General features: G+C 35.1%; 1 protein-coding gene across 33 annotated transcripts in view; it reads right to left on the bottom strand.

The window, feature by feature from the left end:
• The window catches only part of SOX6 (SRY-box transcription factor 6), a 784,476-nt gene that overhangs the window by 395,675 nt on the left and 366,714 nt on the right, over nucleotides 1-22,087 (bottom strand). For 8 of the 33 annotated variants that reach the window (XM_050759321.1, XM_050759326.1, XM_050759323.1 and 5 more), the window contains exon 1: nucleotides 1-8,135. This exon is cut by the window's left edge and continues 3,327 nt beyond it. The exons of 18 other annotated variants lie outside the window; for them this stretch is intronic. The gene's annotated coding sequence lies outside the window, so the exon portion shown is untranslated. Of the gene's footprint in view, nucleotides 8,137-22,087 lie in introns of those variants that run through there. 7 more of the 33 variants (XM_050759347.1, XM_050759350.1, XM_050759348.1 and 4 more) reach the window with 2 other exon arrangements.

Here is a 22,087-nt window from a genome sequence, read left to right as displayed (position 1 = left end):
TTTGGGTTTTATCCTCTGGGAAATAGGAAATCATTGGATTAACCTATGGAGCAGTAGGTCTGAATTTCCCTTATGAAAAAAAAAAAATCTCTAGTGGCCTTAGGAAGGATGACTCATTCAAAAGGTTGTATATATGTTTATGCTCCTGTCATTTGTATTTATGTGCGCTCACCTGTCCTTTCCTTATCTTGTCCTTGGTGTTCTGCTTGACATGTGATACTGACCAGTTCCTCTCTACCTCTACATTCTTTCAAGTCTCTGTTTTAAGTCCCTACAACTGCCACTGATAAATGTTGTTGAAAGAAGGTAGATGAAGCGAGTAGGGAAGGAAGAGGAGGAAATAATATGAATAATCACAAAGGAAATATCAAAGAAGAGAGAAGTTTTACTAATAAAAATAGCAATGCAATGGCTAATGGTATTGAGTGCATACTATGTGACAAGCTCATTACTTTATGCTTCACAGTACCTCATTAAATCTCAAAACAACCCCACAACAAAGCTACCAATGTATCCCCATTTGCGGATAAGCTAAGTGAGGCTTAGAAGTGGTTAAGTAATTTGACTGTGGTTATAAAGCAAATGAGAGAGAAGAGATTCAAGTGAGTCCTGTCTGATTCCAAATCCCATGCTTTTAACTTTTATACTATACTTCTAATGATATCAGTTACTGAATGTTAGCCATGTGTCAAAAACTATCCTAGCTGCTTTGCACAGGCTACCTCTAAGACCTACAACAACCTAAAAAAGTAAATATCATTGTCCCCATTTCACAGAAGAGAAAGGAGACTGAGTAGCTGATCTAAAGTTGTACAACTAGTAAGAGGCATCACCAGAGTTTGCGTGGTGATGCCTAGTCTGTTTGGATGCACCCTTTCCACTGCATTATGATGTGTATATATTCTGATTCTTTCCTTCCTTCCCTGCAAAACTCTTCCCCATCTCTACATTTCCAGATATTACCTTCAAGGCTCAGCTAATATCTTACTTCTTCCAGAAGCCTGTCTGCAAAATATTAGTTCACCATTGCATTCCTATCACAATTATTTGTGTAACATTCATTTAATTTGATCAAAATAGATATGTATTTATTTCCTCCTATATGTTTATGTTCTATATCCCCAGTCAACTCCACAGTGCCTGTAGCAGGCTCCTCAGACAAGAAGTACTGTCCAAACACAGCTTACACTACTCAGCCTCTAGAAGGGGACAAGAATTGTGTCATAATACTTTGTATCCCCCAAGATAACTGGCAGAAACCTAAGTATAGTAGGGCTTAATAAATAATGTGTTGAATGACTCCAATATACTCTAAAAGTAAGAAGTTTTTGGCCAGGTACGGTGGCTCATGCCTGTAATCCCAGGACTTTGGGAGGCCAAGGCAGGCAGATCACAAGGTCAGGAGATCGAGACCATTCTGGCTAACATGGTGAAACCCCGTCTCTACTAAAAATACAAAAACTTGGCTGGGCATGGTGGCGGGTGCCTGTAGTCCCAGCTACTCGGGAGGCTGAGGCAGGAGAATGGTGTGAACCCGGGAGGCAGAGCTTGAAGTGAGCCAAAATCATGCCACTGCACTCCAGCCTGGTCAACAGAGCAAGACTCCATCTCAAAAAGAAAAAAAAAAAAAGAAGAAGTTTTCAAAAATAATATTAGCAACAGCTAACTCTCCCTGTATGTATGGAGACTTTATATATATTCAATCCTTATAAAAGCCAGTAACTTAGTTACTATTGTTATCTTCTTTTTACAGAAGAAACTCTGTAAAATTAAAAAAGTTAAGTGACTTGTTCAAGGTCATGCAGCCAATAAGGATGGCAGAGTCAAGATTCAAGCCCATGCAGTCTCACTTCAGAGTCAGCATTCTTTTGACTACTTCATAATAAAACCTTCACTCAACAGATATTGTAATAAAACCTTCACTCAACAGATGTTGTTCCAAGATTAAACAACTCTCACGTCTTCGAAAAAAATTGTAAATTCACACATTACTTCTGCTATAAACACTGGAAAAGATAGAAAGAAGAGTCTGTCTGCATAGAGTAGAAAACCAGAGTAGCAGGCACAAAAGTGCTAGGGAAAATAATAAGAAAAGAAAATTGAGAAGTATTTCTCTTACAAAAAATTAGTGTGTGCCATTTTTGCATAATTTTCTGTGATTTATGAAGCATCCATGCCAACTTCCTCTCAATACACCAAATTAGATAGCATACCTCCGAGTGAGCAACCATTGTTAAGCAAACACCCTGAAACCCTACCCCAGAAACATGTAATCCTGAACCAATGAAATACAACCACCTCTGCACTGACACACAACAGCTGTTTAGGGTGTCCAAGGAATGGCCTGAAGATAGGAAAAATTGGAAAACTGAATACCAATTTCCAAATCTTTTAAACTTTATTAAGCTGTTGCGAAATTCATGGAAAAGAAATGTAAGATATATCTCTACTTTTAAATGGCAACAAGAAATTTTTGATAACTTCAAAATCATGAAAAATAGAGGTAAGTGATGTATGCTTGTATGTAATTCATAATTTATAATTTGCAAGGCCTTATCCTGTACATTATTTCTTTCAATTCACATAATAATTTGGTGAGATCAGTAGTATTATCATCTCTACAGAATCAGCCTCTACAAATGAAGCTTAGAGAAGATAATTTCCCACAGTTGTTTAGGTAGGAAGTGGCTAAAATCCCAGTCCTCTAAAACAAAGCCCTTTCCCTTGCATCATGTGGTTCCTCTCATAGAAGAAAAGGGAAATAACAGTATCTTGTGTTACAGAGGGGGGAAAAGTAACAGTGATTGCAAAATGGACAACGACTAAAACATTGGAATGACAGGTTTCATCTCTCTTTCTCTACTCTTTTAAGGAATCTCCACATTTCCCCTTTGAAAGTAAAATAAATAAACTAAGGGGTACAAGTAATAAAAAAATAAAGACCCTCCCAGTTGCTTTCCATCCCCATGTTCCCTAACTTCACTCCTCCACTCTCTGAACCTTGTGGAACAATCACAGTAACATGGTACCATCATAGTTATGTGATAGACACTCAAAAAAGCCCCATGACTCAGTTCAGAGAAAATGCCAAAGGAAAGCCTGAGAAAACCTAGAACATGGAAAATAAAGCAATTTTCCCTATAGAACAGCATGATAATTCTCCAAAGGAAAATATAATATAGCATGACTATACAGAAGTATTGCGTGGTATGCTGTATGTGATGAAAAAAAAAAAGTGGGGGAACTAGAGTCTGGAAAATGGAAGAAAAATGAAAAAGCAGACAAGCCTATCTAGAATCTGTTATGCCTGCAGAATTCCATGCCTCAGAGTAAAGAAAAATGCCTGCTTCAGAATTCTATAATTTTCTGGGGAATCGAGATCAATAAGCATGTCTACCCTTTCTCAGAACCAGCACATAGAATTTTTCATCATCCATATGCAAGGAATGACAAGTCAGACACTTCATTGCAGAGGCAGCCATTGTGAAAATGGCCACACAGGATACACCTGTGATACCTCTGGTCATAGAGATCTTTCTAAGTCTGGTACTATGCCGGTAACATACAAACATATGGTTCCAGAGATGGTTTCACTGTTCTTCTTTCATTAATTCATTTGGTAAATACACATATGTATATGCCTGACACTGTTCTAGCTGCTGAGGATAAAGCAGTGAACAAGATAAAACACCTGCCCTTATATACTTGCATTCTAAGTCAAATTAAACCATCTACAAGATTTCTTCCAACTCTAAGATTCTTAAAGTGCAAATGTCCCTGGTAGAAAGACAATTTGAGCATTTAAAGGAAAGGGACCACCTTCTAGCTTCAGCATCTAGCATAATGCTTAGCACTCAGTAAAGGCTTTTGAGTAAATGGAGAAAACCACTTTATAGATTGAGCTTTCCTTAATCTGAAAATGCTCCAAAATCTGAAAATTTTTGAGCTCCGACACAATGGCCAAAAGACATGCTCATGGAAGCATTTTAGATTTTTAGATTTTCAGAAGAGGGATGTTCAATCCAGTATCTGCAAATATTCCAAAATCCTCCCAAAAAAGTCTGAAATTTGAAGCACTTCTGATCCCAAGCATTTTGGATATGAGATACTCAACCTGTATTAAAGATGTAGAAACAGATTTAGTCGGTTAAATAAATCACGATGGTAGGTGGTAGGGCTAAGAACTACGTCCTGTCAGAGTGCTATTCTAGGAACACCTTATAATTTTGATAAAAATAGGTTACAACTTTATTTTTAAGGACTACTTGGTTACTGAAAGTCAGTTCCCCAACAGTTAGTCTCTGCATCTTTGCTTATCTGTGTACTTATTAGCACCATACAATTTAACACTTAGTTTTTCTCTAATTGGCATCAAAAATAAGATTTGAATGAGCTTAAAGATTAAAAAAAAAAAAAAAAAAAGTACCTCAGACGTTATCTGGCTCCAGCCTCTCACTTTTCAGATAGGGAACTAACCAGATGAGCATGGAAATTTGCCTGAAGTCCCACAACTAACCCATGGCAGACGTAGCACAAAAACCCAAGTCTTCTGACACTTAGCCAGATGTTCTTTTCCATCACCACACCGTCTCTTCTAACTTCCTTGATGGTAGGAACTATTTGTTCAATGTTTTGGGTATTTCCACGAGCATGCAGAAAGTATATAATGCTACTGGCATATTATATTACCCAACAAATTAACTATAAAGAATTTTATTTTTCAAACCTGACCTTTCCTGCTCCCTGAAACTTCTCTATTTCAGTTGGGCTAGAAAATTTGTAACAGCTTTTGAACCAAGATCCTGGCCTAAAAGATTCTAGAAGGAATTTGCTAAGCTTAATGCAGAACAAGAATAACTATCCCAACATTCTTTTACCAGAAAAAAGAAAAAAAAATGTCAGGGCTTACAGGATAAGCCCCTTCCAATTAGGTTTTTCCAAAAAATAACTTAGTAGCTCAAAGACTTGCATCTTCAGGAAAAGAGCCTATCTACTAGCCTAGCTGAAAGGAAATCTTCCTGAGCTGCACTTACAAACTTGATCTACTCTCCAGCCAGGCCTCCCTCAAAGAGGTGTCAGAGATTGCACAGGAGCACTAAATTGAGAGCAACCAGACTGTTCTGGTTCTGTCACTTATAAGTTTTGACATTGGGCAAAATCACTTATCCTCCTTTTGTTTATTTTACCCATCTGTAAAATAGGGATAATAATATTTACCCTGATTACCTCACAAGGTAATGAGGTAGAACACATGAGCAAATGGTCATAACATCAATTTGAAAAGTATAAAACACCATACAAATGTAAGGTAGAGCAATTAATCATTAGTATTATCACTCAGAATGACTATGTATTTCAGAGGCCAGGAAGCTATCTTGTAAATCCAGTAAGAAAAGGGCAGAGGCCATGTGACATAGCAGGAATATCAAAACTTTGGAGTCAGATAACTATAGATATGAATTCAGATTCTGTGACTTTGACAAGCTGTTCAAATTATTTAAGCCTCAATTTTCCCACCTGTAAAATTGGGATAGTACTACTGTGGAACTACTATAAAGAACAAGTAACACATACTTTTTTCTAGCCATTATCCACAGTTTTGCTTTCTGCAGTTTCTGTTACACACAGTCAACCAAAGTCCAAACATAGGTGACTATAGCACAATAATATATTTTAAGAGACACATTCCCATAATTTTTATTACAGTGTATTAATTGTTCTATTTTATTTTTGTTGTTATTCATCTCTCGCTATACCTAATTTATAAATTAAACTTTACCATACGTTTGTATGTATACGAGAAAAACAGAGTATGGATACGGTTCAGTACTATCTGTGGTTTCAGTCATCCACTGAAGGTCTTGAAACACATTCCCCATCAGATAAACAGGGAAGTATTGTGTGTGTGTGTGTGCGCATTTGTGTGTGTGTGTGTGTGTGTGTGTGTGTGTGTGTATGTATCTTGTATGGTATAAAATAGTAATTATTATTATCATAAATAAATTTCCTCTTCTAGAGGGCTTAGAACTTCAGGGTTTTATCAGGCATTCCACCATGTAAACAGTTTTAATATCTATGATGTAAACCCCACCAACCACAAAAACAACATTCTTGACCAACATAGTAAAAAAAAAAAATCAGATGTTAATTAACCAGCATATTACAAATCAGGCCAGAGTTTAGGAGCCAGTTCTATCAATGGATATTTTCTCAGTCACTCAGACAAACTGTTGTGCTTATTTCAATTCCAGTGTACTGAAGCTTTCTTTGTGACTGGATTGTTGGACTGCTGCCTGCATTTCTGTCTTCTGTGAAAATGCCAAATGTATAGAAATTTCAGTCACCAGATTAGATGCTCGTCTTAACAATATATTATGCTGTTTGGTGTCATGTTGACATCCTGTTGATGATGTTCATGACTTTTTATGCCTTCATTTTGTTCTTTGGTTTCACTAAAAAGTAAAAAGCTCTTAGACTAATGAATTCAAACTCTTCAGACATAGTGCTGCTTCCCTTCCATGAGAAAAGGATGTATTTCTGGTTGCAGACATATGTGGCACAGACATGAGATCACAGCTTTAAGCTTAATAGAAGAACATAACAATCTATTCACTGTTTACACTTTAGCCCAAAGGGCAGCTGGAAATCACAACCAGCCATATGCAGTACCGAACAAGTGGTCATGACTTTATTAATAAAGCCAAGAATTAACAAATAAGATTCTGGGAATGGTACAGTGAGGGGCAGGAGTCTCTCACCCCAGGCCCCTCGAAGTACTAGGCATAGGGCCCAGGCTATTGTTGAGAATGTCCTTTGGGATTAGACTATTCTCTCTACCAGGATTTCATTTGCCATCTTTCATATTTCCCAGTTCTCCCATACAGTGTTTAATCAGCTGCTGGTTGGAAAGGGCTCCCTATTCTTCTTGCATCCTGACATCCTGAAAAGGGAGCAAGTTATAAAATTATCTACATGTAACTGAAACAAATTGCACATATAGATATGTTTTTGTACCATAAAGAACTATTTCAAGTAGAGAAAAATATGCAAATAACCTCTCACTTAATCCTTCCCAGTCTATGACAGGTATGAGTAATATTATCTACAATCTATAATGATAACCGATATTGAGAAAGGCTTAAGGACACTGAAAGCAAATTGTAGAACAAAGATTTAAACCCAGGTCAAATTCCATGTTTTCACCATTCAATAACTACCACAGAGAACTAATTACTTGATAATCCACAGTCTATCATCACAATTACTTTCTTTCTGCACTGAGATATATACAAATTTACTAGGAAAACTTACTACCCAAAGTGAACCACTGTTTAACACTGAAGCATTTCTTACATACATAAGTACCACAATTTACTAATTTTCTATCTGGTCCCTTCACTTCCTTTCCATATCTAACAGATACTGTCAGGTGATAAATTTGTGACCCAAATATGAACATCGTAACACAAGTGTAAGAGCATAAAACCATCAAAACATGTATAAGCCTTCATCAAAGTGAAAAAACTCTATTAGGTCAGCAGAAATTAAGTAATCAATAACTCTTATAAAGATAACTACACCCCCTAAATCTATAAAAATTTAAAAAATTTAATATGACTGCTCATATAGATGGTACAGATATCTGATATTTGCTAGAATAACTAGTTCATCCAAAGCGAAGTTTATTCAAGTGTAATGGGTAGAGAAGGAAAATCTAAATCTACAGGTTAGCTCCTCAGACTAGGTCTAAATATAGTTTAGATTTTGAGAAAGCACATTTTGCTTTTATGTGTGTTCTAATTTTGGTTTTGTTCTGTTTCTGAAACAGAAGTAAAGTTGCGTGTTTTGAACTACACAGTCTTTTTATTAGAATTATCACTTTCAGGCTAAATATATCTTCAGTTTTCAATTGGGTCCAAATGAAGACTGTATTCAGAAAAACAAGAGCGGAGGAAAGAACAAGGTTCCAAATGCACCCTCCCTCACACCATGCTAGGCTAGAAGAGACAGTATATATACTGAGATCTTTTTTTTTTTAATTATTTTTTATTATTATACTTTAAGTTCTAGGGTACATGTGCATAACGTGCAGGTTTGTTACATATGTATACTTGTGCCATGTTGCTGTGCTGCACCCATCAACTCGTCATTTACATCAGGTATGATGCCACTGGTGGCCTAAGTCATTCACAAACTTATGACACAAAGCGTAACCACATTTTCTCCCTTGAGGCTTAAAGGAAAGACTCTGCTCCCAAAGTACAGACAGTACCGTGTATCCACAGTATAAAGCAAAAGGAAGAAAGAGAATACCCCAGTGAAGTGCAATATTTATCTCAGATAACTTTCCCCGGAATTATAAATCACCTTGGAAGACTGCTCTCAATCTCACCCTCAGCTTAGATACATCACAAAATAAATGCATGATTTACAAATTCTAGGAGCTTATCACCACAACAGCGTGAATCAAAATGGTGCAATGGCTAAAATTTCCAAAGGACTAAACACCAATAATAGAATAAAGAGAAACTGTTATCTAGCACCTTGAAGTTTGTATATATACAAATAATGCACGTACATTATAAAAGTAAATTTTCTAAAAAGTATTACATCTAATACAGTAGGGAAAGTCTTCACTTATCATTAATGGGTTCTTGGAAACTGAAACTTCATATAAAACAACCTATAACAAACCCAATTTTTTTTTACTTTATTTATTTATTTATTTATTTATTTATTATTATACTTTAAGTTCTAGGGTACGTGTGCATAATGTGCAGGTTTGTTACATATGTATACTTGTGCCATGTTGGTGTGCTGCACCCATCAACTCGTCAGCACCCATCAACTCGTCATTTACATCAGGTATAACTCCCAATGCAATCCCTCCCCCCTCCCCCCTCCCCATGATAGGCCCCAGTGTGTGATGTTACCCTTCCCGAGTCCAAGTGATCTCATTGCTCAGTTCCCACCTATGAGTGAGAACATGCAGTGTTTGGAACAAACCCAATTTTTTAATCATAGTTATAACAAATCATTATTAATCTCATTATTCAGGGACTTCCTGTATGTCTTTTTACTTAAAAGTCTCGGCTTCCATGAACTTATTGATGATGTTAAGTGAGGACTTACTGTAGTCTCTTACTTGTCTATTGGCCACAAAATAATTCTTCAGTTGACTAGCACTCCCATTACATTTTGCAAATTATAGCAGACAACAGAGACATAGCAAAAAGAGCACTGAACATAATAAAATTGCAATAAACTATAGGTCTCTAGTCTGTTTCTCTCCAATATCTAGATTTATTTAAAGTTCAGATTAAAGAGGGAAAAGATCAGCCTAGCCAACATAGCAAAACCCCATCTCTACAAAAAATACAAATGTTGGCCGGGCACGGTGGCACACACCTGTAGTCCCAGCTACTCAGAAGGCTGAGGCAGGTGAATCATTTGAGCCCAGGAGGTTGAGGCTGCAGTGAGCCGCAATCTCACCACTGCACTCCAGCCTAAGTGAAAGGGTGAGACCCTGTCTCAAAATAGTAATAATAATAATAATAAAAGAATTAAAAAGTGTCTTTTCAACAAATGGTGCTTGGAAAACTGTATATCTACATATTTAAAAACTGAAGTTTAACCCTTATGTTTAATTATATTTTTCAAATTAATTGAAAATGAATCAAAAACAAAAGCTAAATATATAAAACTCTGAGAAGAAACCTTAGAGGAAACCGTCGTGACATTGAAGATTTCTTAAATATGACACAAGCAACAAAAGAAAATCAGATAATTGAATTTCATCAAATTAAAAACTTTTATGCATCAAAGTAAACTATCAAGAAAATGAAAAGGCAACCTAGAGAATGGGAGAAACTTTTGCACATCATATATCTAATAATGGGTGAGTATATAGCATATATTTAAAAACTGCCACAACTCAAAAACAACAAAAACAACAACCTGATTCAACAACGAGCAAAAAATTTGAATAGATTTTTCTCCAAAGAATGTATATAGGCCATGCGCTATGGCTTATGCCTGTAATTCCATCATTGAGGCAGAGGTGGGAGAATAGCTTGAGGAATTCAAGACTAGCCTGGGCAACATAGCGAGACTCTGTTCTCCACAAAAAGGAAACCAACCAAACAAAAAAGAATGTATACAAATGACAATAAACATATGAAAAGATGTTCAAGATCATCAGTCATTAGGCAAAGCAAATCAAAACAGTGAGATACCACCTCATGTCCATTAGAATGACTATTACTTAAAAAAATGAAAAATAACATTTAACCCACCTACAGCTAACTCCCTATTCAAGTCATTGCTCAAATGTCATATTCTCAATGCGTTCTTCTCTGATCATCCTATTTAATATTGTTTCTTTTCACCAGTCTTCCTTATCCTAATCTCTATTTTTTGCTTTTTCTATAGCATTCATAAACTCCTAACATACTATATAATATACTTACTTGTTATTGTTGTCTGTTCCATGAGAACTGAAAAGTATTTGTTTTATTCACTAATATATTTTAAGTACAAGAATCAATTAACTAGTTTCTCACCTGGAGATAGAAAAGAGTTTAAAAGTTTTGTAAACCAAATCATTCTTTAATCAGTTCTTATCCTCTTCAACACCAATTATTATCTCCCATTTATCATGAACAAATAACCAAAATACAGTGGCTTAAAATGTAGTGCTCCATGTTACTAATTATTTCAGTAGAATGAGGTCTCAAAATTTTATTCATGCCCTAACATTCACAGTGTATATGCCACTTATTCACTTATTGTCTCTTGATTCCCATATCACTCTTCAATTTTCTGCCTTGTGATGCTGGGGCACTATATTTTCCAGACTTCATTGCCAGCTGCTTTCTGGTTAGGTTCTGCCAATGAGAGAGACTAGTAAGAAATTAGAACGTGGGGAGAGACAAGGGACTTCTTTCCTTCCTTAACTACTGTCCATCATCCCTTCAGCAGCAAAAGACACTTATGGCTGCACCATTTATATTTCCACCAGCAATGGCTTCTTTCAGTCCTCCCAATACCAGCTGCCTAAGCTCCTCAGAAGTACCAGCACAAGCTGGCCACCATCCTCTTAGTGATTACAGCATAAGTCATGCCATGTTCTCCTCAGTGGTCTGAACAGAAGTCATGCAGCACATCCTCCCCATCAAAAGTCCACGCCCCAATCACAAGCTTTTCCAAGCTTGTGGGTTTAAGTAACACAAATTTTTCCATTTTGTTCCATCAGTCCCATCGCTGGTAGCTGCTCTCTACAGTTGTTAATATCTGGGTTACCTCAGCCTCCTTTTTTGCTTTTTTGGTTTTCCAAAGCCTATGTAACAAATTCCTTCAATGAAATCCCATGTATTTGAACTACTTATCATGTTTTTTGTCCTGACTAGACACGGCTGTATCTGGTAGAGTATAACACTTCAGGCAGACCAAAAGATTGACAGCACAATAAATTTGTAACTTTGTCCCTTAGAATTTATATAATTCAGATTTGTTATATTATCTCAACCAAAGAGTTATAAAATAGATCTTTAAAATAGAACCAAAAAATGGATTGAGATCCAGAAGTGCTATGTTCATATCTGTATACTCTCATAGAATTTATCTCCAACCCACTCCTCTCTCCTGCCTACTCCATATCTCCATTTGGATGTCTAACATGCATCTCAAACTTAACATGTCCAGAACTAAGCTTTTGATATTCCCTCTAAACCCTGTACCTTCCAAAGCCTTTCCTGTCTTGCTTGTAACTCCATCCTTAGCTTCTCAGGCCAGAATCCTAGAGTCATTCTTGATTCCTTTCTTTCTATCATCCAACAAATCCAGTCTGTCAGAAAGTCCTGTGAGTTCTTCATTCAACATATATTCAAAATATATCTGCTTCTCACTACCTCCACTACTACTCAAAGCCACCAAGAACTCTCACTTAGGTTACTGTAATAGCCTCTTAAGTGGTCACCCTGTTTCTACTCTTTTGCATCCCTATAATTTATTCCCAACAACAACCAAAACGATCCTTTTAAAATAAACATGAGTCAGATCATACCACTTGTTTGCTCAAAATGTTCTAATGGCTCCCCATCTCCCACAGAGTAAAAGTCAAATCCTCACAACCACCTACACATTCCTATCTAACCTGGCCCCTTTTTTGAAGTCATTTTTCTGACTTCATTTCCTATTATTTCCCCCTTCACTCACTTGTCTCCAGCCACTCTGATCTCATCCCTCCCCATACCTTGAACATACCAAGCACACTTCTACCTCAGAGTCTGCACTGGCCCCTCCCTTGGCCTGGAATGCTCTTCCCCCAGATATCTGCATGGTTCCCTTTCTCTGTTACCTCAAGTTTTTGGGCAAAAATTTTATTCTCAATGATACCCTCCCTGACTATCCTATTTAAAGTTGCACATATACCTCCACCCTGGGTGCTTCCTATCCCCCTTTCTTGTTTTATTTTCTCCACAGCATTTATCTTCTACCTTGCTTTATAATAATTTACTTGTTCTTTTTTTAATAAATTGGTTGTTTCCCTCTGCTAGAATGTAAACTCCTTGAGGGCAGAGATTTCTGTTTTGATCATTGATGTATCTCCAATCCCCAGCTGGTGCCTAGCACATACTAAGTGCTCAGTAAACACTTGTTGAATAAAATTCCAAACTCCAAAGCACCAAAGAATAATGAATATGTGTACATAGACACACTATGTGATACATGTTGCATGTGTATAAATATTATCTTGCCTTTATTCTAAAGTATAAAATTGTATTTCAAACTCTAATACTATAGTATTACTACACCAAAATTACTATGTGCCTTTGTTCTTATGGAGTCACGTGAGATCAGGTGTAGAATTTTCTACTTCTGGCATCATGTTGGCACTCAAAACATTTTAGATTTCGAAGCGTTTCAGATTTTGGATTTTCAGATTAGGGTTGCTCACCCTGTAATACATTTAAAGAACTTCAGCACAATGGCTGGGTCATAGATAATACTCAGTATATGTTAGCTAATATTATTATAAAAGGCACCTAATATTTGTTAAATGACAGGTAAAACCTCCCAAACTCAGCATTTTATACTGCCTTAATTTGTTTACATTGTGAATGTACTGAAAGCAAGAATCATATTTTATGCTTCTTTTGCATCTGGCATTGTATTGAACATATTAGTTCAGTAAATAATTGATTTGTTTATTGATTGATTAATGACATATATTGTTAAATCTACTAAAAGTATAGATTGTGAAAGCCAGGTAACTCAAGATGACCAGAATAAATAAAACAGGACTTAAGAAAAGTAAATTGTTCAATTCTGCCTCCTCATCACACTAACTAGGTATGATACTAAAGTACACCAAATACTTATTTTTAATATGCAATAGACATATGTATATTTTCTAGTAGAAAAGGAATAATGATAAATTAATGGCATAGGAATAAAAGACAAAAAGAAAGAAAAAGTAGAGACAGATGGCAGACTTTAAAATTGTGGAGCCAACTAATCAAGGTTGCTAGAAGTCACCAGGGAGAGTAAAGCACTAACAAAGACTTCAGTTGACAGTAAAGGGTGGGACTTTGTTGGAAAGGCCACTTCTCCAAAACACCATCACAGATAAGCCCAGTTGAGTGACAGCTATAATAATTGACTCCAAAAGAAGTATACAGTTAACCACTGGTCACAAGAAGCTAGAACACTGATTTTTCACAGGAGAGGAACTGCGGAAGAATTTAAATAAAAGCAAAGTAATAAGAGAATAAAATCATCATTAACCACCCTTGAGATGTTGATGGAGAGAGTCAGTAGAGATTAGTCAATTTGTTATCACCATCTGGGCACCTGTATGGAATGACTGGAACTGAAAGATCCTTAGAAAAAAAGTAAAATTAAGGTTCTGATATAAAAATATTATTTCATTTATATGAATCCCTGCCCATCACTTTGAAGACATTTCATGTTTTGTCCTCATGCCATAAAAGTTCACACTAGTTAATGCAAACTATGCTCATACATATGATATAACCATTTTTTTCACAAAGGTAATTTCATGGTATGTAGATATATTTAGGTAGAAAAAATCATGAGAAGAAACATTGGCATTGTACAGAATGTTATTCCTAATAGTGTGTTAGCATATGAATATGTATACATCTATAAGCAACAGTGCACAAAAATAAATAAAATTTCATCATAAAACTGTGGTTATGGCAAAACTATCTCAACTTTTTGTTCCTAATATATTTTCATCCTTCACAGCAGAATGACAACCACGAAGGACAATTCATGATATGCAGTTCTATATTTCTACAAAATGTAAAGCAGTAAATTCTAGACACATGCCTAAAACAGAGATGTGGCAGCAGTCAATTCAAGCAAACGGGTCCTTATTCAGTTTCTGTCCTATTGTTTCAGGTGCCTTCCTTTACCTCACTCTTCCTTTCACACTTTGTTTTGTTCCTTGGGTCTAACTTCCTTCTTGGTGTTACTCTTTCACTACTAAATAAACTTAGACTTCTACTCTATTAAGATAGTTCTTATCATCTATAACACCTTCCCTTACTGCTCTAGAAACAGTAAATCTTGCAAGTAAGTGATGCAATATCACACCTGAGAATTTAATTTATAGGTTTCTGCAAGTTCCAGAGATACAATCATACCCAGGTATTGTCAATTTTTTAGAGCAAAAGTGTGTAGGTTTTCTGGTTGATTACTTAACTCTAATCCTTAAGAATAAAAGTAAACAACAAATACATTGAATAAACACATATGTGTATACATATTATATGTTCTGAACATTATTAGGTCATAACCATGCTGAAATGAAAAGAGGGAGGGAGGGCGGGAGGGAGGAAGGAAGGAAGGAAGGGAAGGATGGAGGGAGGGAAGGAGGAGAAAGGGAAGGGAAGAAGGAAGGAAGCTAACTTATCTTGATTAATACAGAAGTGTAGCCCTTAGTATAGCTAATAAATACTCAAGGCTGTGCATCACTGACCCATCTTTAACTCAGTACAATTACTATGGCTTCCATGCTGATACTATCGCAAAATATTATGCTATATCATAATGACTTAAGTCATAAAGCCAAATCTTTCTTTCTCTGAATTACCTTATGTGCCTCTTCATTATTCAGAACATCCTGGACTGCATATGAACTGAACTGGGAATTACCTCTTATGAAACACTGAAAACCCCATGGAAGTCCACCCAAAAAATAAGGATATCTGTAAAACCTATTCCAAATGTTTTCATTGTCAGGAACTCAAATCTTTTTTAGCTCATTAGAATCTCTGGTAATTATAACATATAGTAACTTTTAGTTATATTATCACTAATTCACAGGTCTGCAGTTTTCTTTCTAACCCTTCTGCATTCTTAAGATTCAGAGTTATTCAGATAAAATGATGGCAATGCATTTCAAAGTAATTCTAAAAATTAACTTCTACAGCTATGCAATTGGTATTTCAAATATCACACGTGGAATACATTTTAAACAGAAAAAAATTAATATTAATGTCATTATCCTTTTCTCCTATTTAGCACTCTTAGAGTCTTATTTAAGAAACACATGCCACAATATGATTCAAATACTTTAAATAATAAAAATGTTAAAAACATGTGGTGAGGTTTCTTTGTAACGAAAAAAAAAAAACAAACAAACACACTCACGTGGCAAAAAGAATTATGTGCGTGTCATAAATTTACCCATTCTATGCTGTATTCTCTCAGGCAATGTTCTATACCCCATAAAATCCAAGAAACAATAAAATAAAATTGTGTTTGAAAGCCAGACAAATACTTAAATATTTGTCTGAAATATTTCAGAGCAGGTCCATTTTTATTCCTTTCATATTCATATTCTCTCTCTCCCATCTCACTCTCCAAACTTCTCTCCATGATCATCTTTGTTATTATTGATGTTTCTATATTTTCTATCACTGTTTTAAGAAAAGGAGACAACCATAGTCCAAATTCATAAAATGAAAGTCAAACTTGATGCAACACTATGCCTATTAGCAACTTTTAAGAATGGAACTTCAAAATAAAGCATCATCTAACAATAACAACAAAAAAATACTGCTGCCATTAGGCGTTATATGAAAAAATAGGTACAAGTTCCACCAACTCATGTAAAAAAAAAAAAAGAAGCCTCAGAAGTTTACTATTATTAACTAACACTTCAAAGCTTTTTCAAACTTTCTGGCCCACACCAATTAATTTGCCACCCTACCCATTCATACAAAAGTTATACATATTATTAAACAGAATAATGACATCTTCTCATCACACCTAATCTCTCCAATTGAAATCAGATTTTTTGCATCACTGAACCAGAGAGGTTGTTACAACTGAAATGAAAGTGAGACCTAGAGAGTTTAAACACTTTGTTCAAGTAATTAGTTACAAATTAGTAGCAGAGTTAAAATTAGAACCCAGTTCTCCAAACTCCAAAACACCAATCCAGATCTCGAAACTTCAAAGCACATAAAAAAAGAGAAGAAATTGTCCTGGTCCTAAAGAATTCACTAAAACTCTAAAGTTGCATATTTCTGCGGTGAATATTATTTGGTCACAGTAATGGAGGTAATTGAAGAGCTAATGCAAACACATTTTTTTTAAAGATTTGACTAATCTCAAATAATTTAAAGAGCTAATGCACACCCAGCAATCCCATTACGGGGTATAAACCTAAAGGAATATAAATCCTTCTGCTATAAAGACACATGTACACGTATGTTTGTTGCAGCACTATTCACAATAGCAAAGACTTGGAACCAACCCAAATGCCCATCAATGATAGACTGCATAAAGAAAATGTGGCACATACACACCATGGAATACTATGCAGCCATAAAAAAAGGATGAGTTCATGTCCTTTGAAAGAACATGGATGAAGCTAGAAACCATCATTCTCAGCAAACTAACACAGGGACAGAAAACCAAACACCGCATGTTCTCACTCATAAGTGGGAGTTGAACAATGAGAACACATGGACACAGGAAGGGAAACATCACACAATGAGACCTGCCGGGGAGTAGGGGGCTAGGGGAGGGATAACATTAGGAGAAATACCTAATGTAGATGACGGATTGATGGGTGCAGCAAACCACCATGGCATGTGTAACAAACCTATATGTTCTATACATGTATCCCAGAACTTAAAGTATTATAATAATAATAATTAAAACAATTTGGCTAATCTCAAATAATTTCTGTAAACATGTGGCATACCTAATGTGATTTATTTTCTTCCTGGATTTATACCTTCTAAATTAGATTGGCTTAAGGTCAATATTAAAATGAACTTGCATCCCAAAACACTAGCAAGGAGTGGGAGTAGAAATGATAGTGGAAATAGAGAGAGAGAGGCATCCAGAATAAAAAGATGCTAGCTGCCAAAGGAAAGTCATCCTAGAATTAGAAAATTGTTGTACTCAATCCTCAAGACATAATCCATGCATGTTTGATAATTAGCTATAATTATAAGTGAACTTTGCCTACTTCCTCTACACTCCTGCCTTTAAATGGCTAAAGCCTCCTTTCAGAAGATGGGTACCAGGAATACAGGAAGAGGAAGCATATGCAAATTGAGTTTTAAAATCATAGCACTCTTGCTGACAGTAAGAATTTCACATGATCTCTGTAAGGTTAAAGTAAGAATATGAGGGAAGAATTCCTCATGGTCATCACTGAAACTCATGACTACATTCTGCAGACCCAGCACAGATCAACTTAAATTTCCCCCAGGCAACTGTTGAAAATGGGGAAAACCTACTGCACTACTGATAGAACATTTAGAATTCAGAACTGACAACTGTATATTTTTAAAGACTCACTAAATATAAGAAAAGAGAAGGGAGATAAGGGAAGGGAAAAGAGAGAATTGGGGTGACAGAGAATATATGAAGTAGAAGAGAGGGAAAAAGAAAACAAAAAAAGAAAGAAGGGAATATTAAGGAGTGCTATCTCAGGAAATGAAAATCTCATAAAGCAACCTACAAAGGAATCTTTTATTTTTTTAAAAAAAGTCAAGTTGTTAGTTATAGAGTTATTGAAGATGTTGGTATTTGTTTCCAGACAAGGAAGATTTCAATTTTAAAATATAGTGATAAAAACTATATCATCAGGATTGAGCCTTATTCTCTTTTTCAGTAGTATATATACTGAATCAAGAGAAAGAAAAAGAGGAAGACTAAAAAGTGAGTAAGTAGATAAATAAAAACTGCAGGAAACAGGGTAAAGCCCTTTGTTAATTAGCTTCTTACTGTACAACTACTCAAAACTGTAATGTTAGTTTTCCTTGTTTATATCTCAGTTCCCAGGTATGCAAGGACAAAAATTAATCAATGTGAATTTTCTTCTCCACCAGAAATTGCCACTTTAAGCCAGTTAATAATATGAGGAGTGAGGTTGTTCATGCTAGGTACCACTGAAAATATTTTGTCACAGAAAGAACTAAAATCAAATGGACATAGAAACTATATAGGCAACCAACATTTGTTTTTATCAGAAGAGGGTAACAAGTAATTTCACTATACGAAAAAAGAGAAACAATTTTAGAAAAAAAAAATCCACTTGAAGACATTATTCTAAAGTAATATTTATTGTTTTCTTTTCATTGTTATTATTATCTTGTTCCTGCACATGTGACTCTGCCCAAGCATGTAGAAAAACATTTCCATTGTGTTAATATCTATAGCAGAAGAGTCAGGATTTTACTAGAAATTCAACAAATTCTATGTATCTTTTACCTCCTCCATACCCAGAAAATATAAACAAGCATTTTAAAAGTAAAAATGTTTCTTTTGCCATGAGATATTAATTTCAAACGCATTAGAAATTGGAACTGCATCATACTATGAGGAGACAAATAAGCTGATCAAGACACTACGGTTTCAAATTGTTGGGCGGAGCATAAATTGGTGCATCCTTTCAGGAAGGCAACTTGGCAAAGTGTATCAAAACCAGTAAAAATTCTCTTTGAACTAGCTATCTAGGAATTTACTCCACAGATATCATCATAATAGTGTTCAAAAATTTATATGTTAAATGTTCATTAAAGTATTACTCATGAGAGAGAAAACATCAAAACAACCTAAATGTTCAACAGTTAGTTAAGTACTAACACATTTAACATTTATCCAACAAACACGTGCTGAGGCCTACTATGTGCTAGGTATTGTGGATTCATTAAATTAAAAATGTGTCCTTAAAGTAAAATACAATGCATCCTGAGATTTTGTCATAAGATCCCAAATTGCTTTTTTTTTTTTTTTTTTTTTGAGACGGAGTCTCGCTGTGTCGCCCAGGCTGGAGTGCAGTGGCCGGATCTCAGCTCACTGCAAGCTCCGCCTCCCAGGTTCACGCCATTCTCCTGCCTCAGCCTCCTGAGTAGCTGGGACTACAGGCGCCCGCCACCTCACCAGGCTAGTTTTTTGTATTTTTTAGTAGAGACGGGGTTTCACCGTGTTAGCCAGGATGGTCTCGATCTCCTGACCTCGTGATCCACCCGTCTCGGCCTCCCAAAGTGCTGGGATTACAGGCTTGAGCCACGGCGCCCGGCCCAAATTGTTTTACAAATTTAGTATAATTATATTAAAATCACAGAGACTTGGAAGTGGGGGTAGGGGGAAAGACTTGATAAAATGACTCAAAAGTTCATGTGGAAAAACAAATAGTTAAGAATAACCAAGACAATTTTAAATGAGAATAATTCAACTAAAAAGTATACAAAATATGACTAATTAAAATTTGCCAAATGAATGGACAGATCAATTAAAGAAGTTAAGAAATAGACCCAAATATCCCTATAATGAAAATTATGGTGTTTAAAAGATGAATGATATGACTAATATTGTTGAGATAATTGGTTCTTCATATCTTAATTGTATATCACACAACAAAATAAATTCTAGATAGATTAGAAAAATTAAAGGTAAAAAATAACATTATAATAAAATATATGTGACCATTTACATAACGTTATATGGGAAAGACATTTCTAAAAATGGTTCTAAAGGCAGAAATCAAGAATAAAACTTTAGATTTCATGAGAGAGATTTGATTTTCTAAAACTTTTAAGTAAACAAATTGGTAAAATTGAAAAAAGTCTAAATCATACATGACAAAGGGTTACTATTTTAGCATATAAAGACCTCATAAATCAATACAAATTAATTTCCCATTAGAATAATGCACAATACTTTGTGATAGGCTATTCTAAATTTTTTATATATATTCATGAATTTCATCCTTGCAACAGACCTATGACATAAGTAATATTATTATTCCCACTTTACAGACAAGGAAACTGAAACACTGAGAAATTAAGTAAATGCTCAAGTTTACAGAGCTGTTAAGTAACGATGAAAAAGCCAAGATTCAAACCCTGTCATCAACAATCTGACTCCAAAATCTATACTACCTCTCAAAGGTTATGAGTAAGAAATTTATTTTTCAAAAAAGAATGCAAGCTGGGCACAGTGGTTCACGCCTGTAATCCCAACACTTTGGGAGGCTGAGGCGGGTGGATCACCTGAGGTTGGGAGTTGGAGACCAGCCTGACCAACATGGAGAAACCCCATCTCTACTAAAAAGACAAAATTCGCCGGGCATGGTGGCGCATGCCTGTAATCCCAGCTATTTGGGAGGCTGAGGCAGGAGAATCACTTGAACCCGGGAGGCGGAGGTTGTGGTGAGTCGAGATTGTGCCATTGCACTCCAGCCCGATCAACAAGAGTAAAACTCCATCTCAAAAAAAGAAAAAAAAATGCAAATAAATGAAGAAATATTCCATTTCACTACTAATGAAAGAAATGCAAATTATACTAAAAATAAGATGCCATTTTCTACTTGTCATATTGACAACAGTTAAAAATAATAATAATAATGTGTCAGAGTGGATGAGGAAAAATCAGTACTCTTATACACTGTTGACAAGAGTAAACTAGTCAACTTTCCTGGAGGGCATTTTGGTAATATGAATCAAATTCCTTTAAAAAGGGATTACCCAACAATCTATTTTTAAGAATTTAAACTAACGAAATAATTACAGATGTGTGCAAAGATTTAGCTACAAAGGAGTTTACTGCAACATTGTTAATAATAATGGAGAATCAAAAATAACCTTACCTATAGATGACCAGCTAAGCTATGAAATGGCCACAATAGAATAGTCTGCAACCATTAAAATTAATAATGTAAAACAACAGGTGGTATCATAGAAACTGTAAATTATATACCATTAAATTATAAAATAGATTATAAAACATTTGATACCATATGATCTCATTTTTGTTTAAATATACATATATATGCACATTAGATAGGCAGACATAAAATCTTCAATACAAAAAGTGTGTATACCTTAATATAAAGTGAAAAGGTTTTTTTTTTATTTTTATATGTATTGCCTAAATTTCTTGTATATAATATCTGTTACTTTTAGAGTAAATAAAAAGTTCATTTTAAAAAGAAAAGTTAGGCAGGAGAAGAGAATTTGATGCCATAGGGAAATGCTCACATGTTAACTTTTTTAAAGTAGCTTGCAAAACAGCATGTGCAATAAGATCCCATTTTTCCTTTAAAAAATATGTGTATCTAAATAGAAAAACATCAAGGATATAATCAGTATAAACATTCTGAGGTATCTCTAAATGTCATTACAGGGCTTTTATAATTTATTTTTTATATTTTCCAATAACCATAGTTTGGTTTTTTAATCAGAAAAAATGTAATAAGAAAGACTATATTTACTCTTTTTTATCTAAATCCACTCTTCCAACTAATTGTTTAACAAGTCCATAATTATGGCTAAATGCAAAAAAAAAAAAAAAAAAAAAAACATAGTAACTTCTTACTGCCAAAACAGACACAAATAACTATGACAGTTTTTCTAGGAAAAGCAAATCTCCTAAATGTATTGGTATATTCTATCCAACCAATTCCAAATTTAATTTAATGATGAAACCTGTCAACTATATCAAGTTGCAAATGAGACATAAAAAGAAATCAAGCAAATACTAATAGATAGGTAGATATAATAAAATAAGACAATTGAAAAATAGTTAAACA

The sequence above is a fragment of the Macaca thibetana genome, chromosome 14 (genome assembly GCF_024542745.1).
Source record: "Macaca thibetana thibetana isolate TM-01 chromosome 14, ASM2454274v1, whole genome shotgun sequence".
NCBI lineage: Eukaryota > Metazoa > Chordata > Mammalia > Primates > Cercopithecidae > Macaca > Macaca thibetana.
Note: the sequence above shows the minus strand (reverse complement) of the source record. Positions and strands in the feature narration are given on the sequence as shown.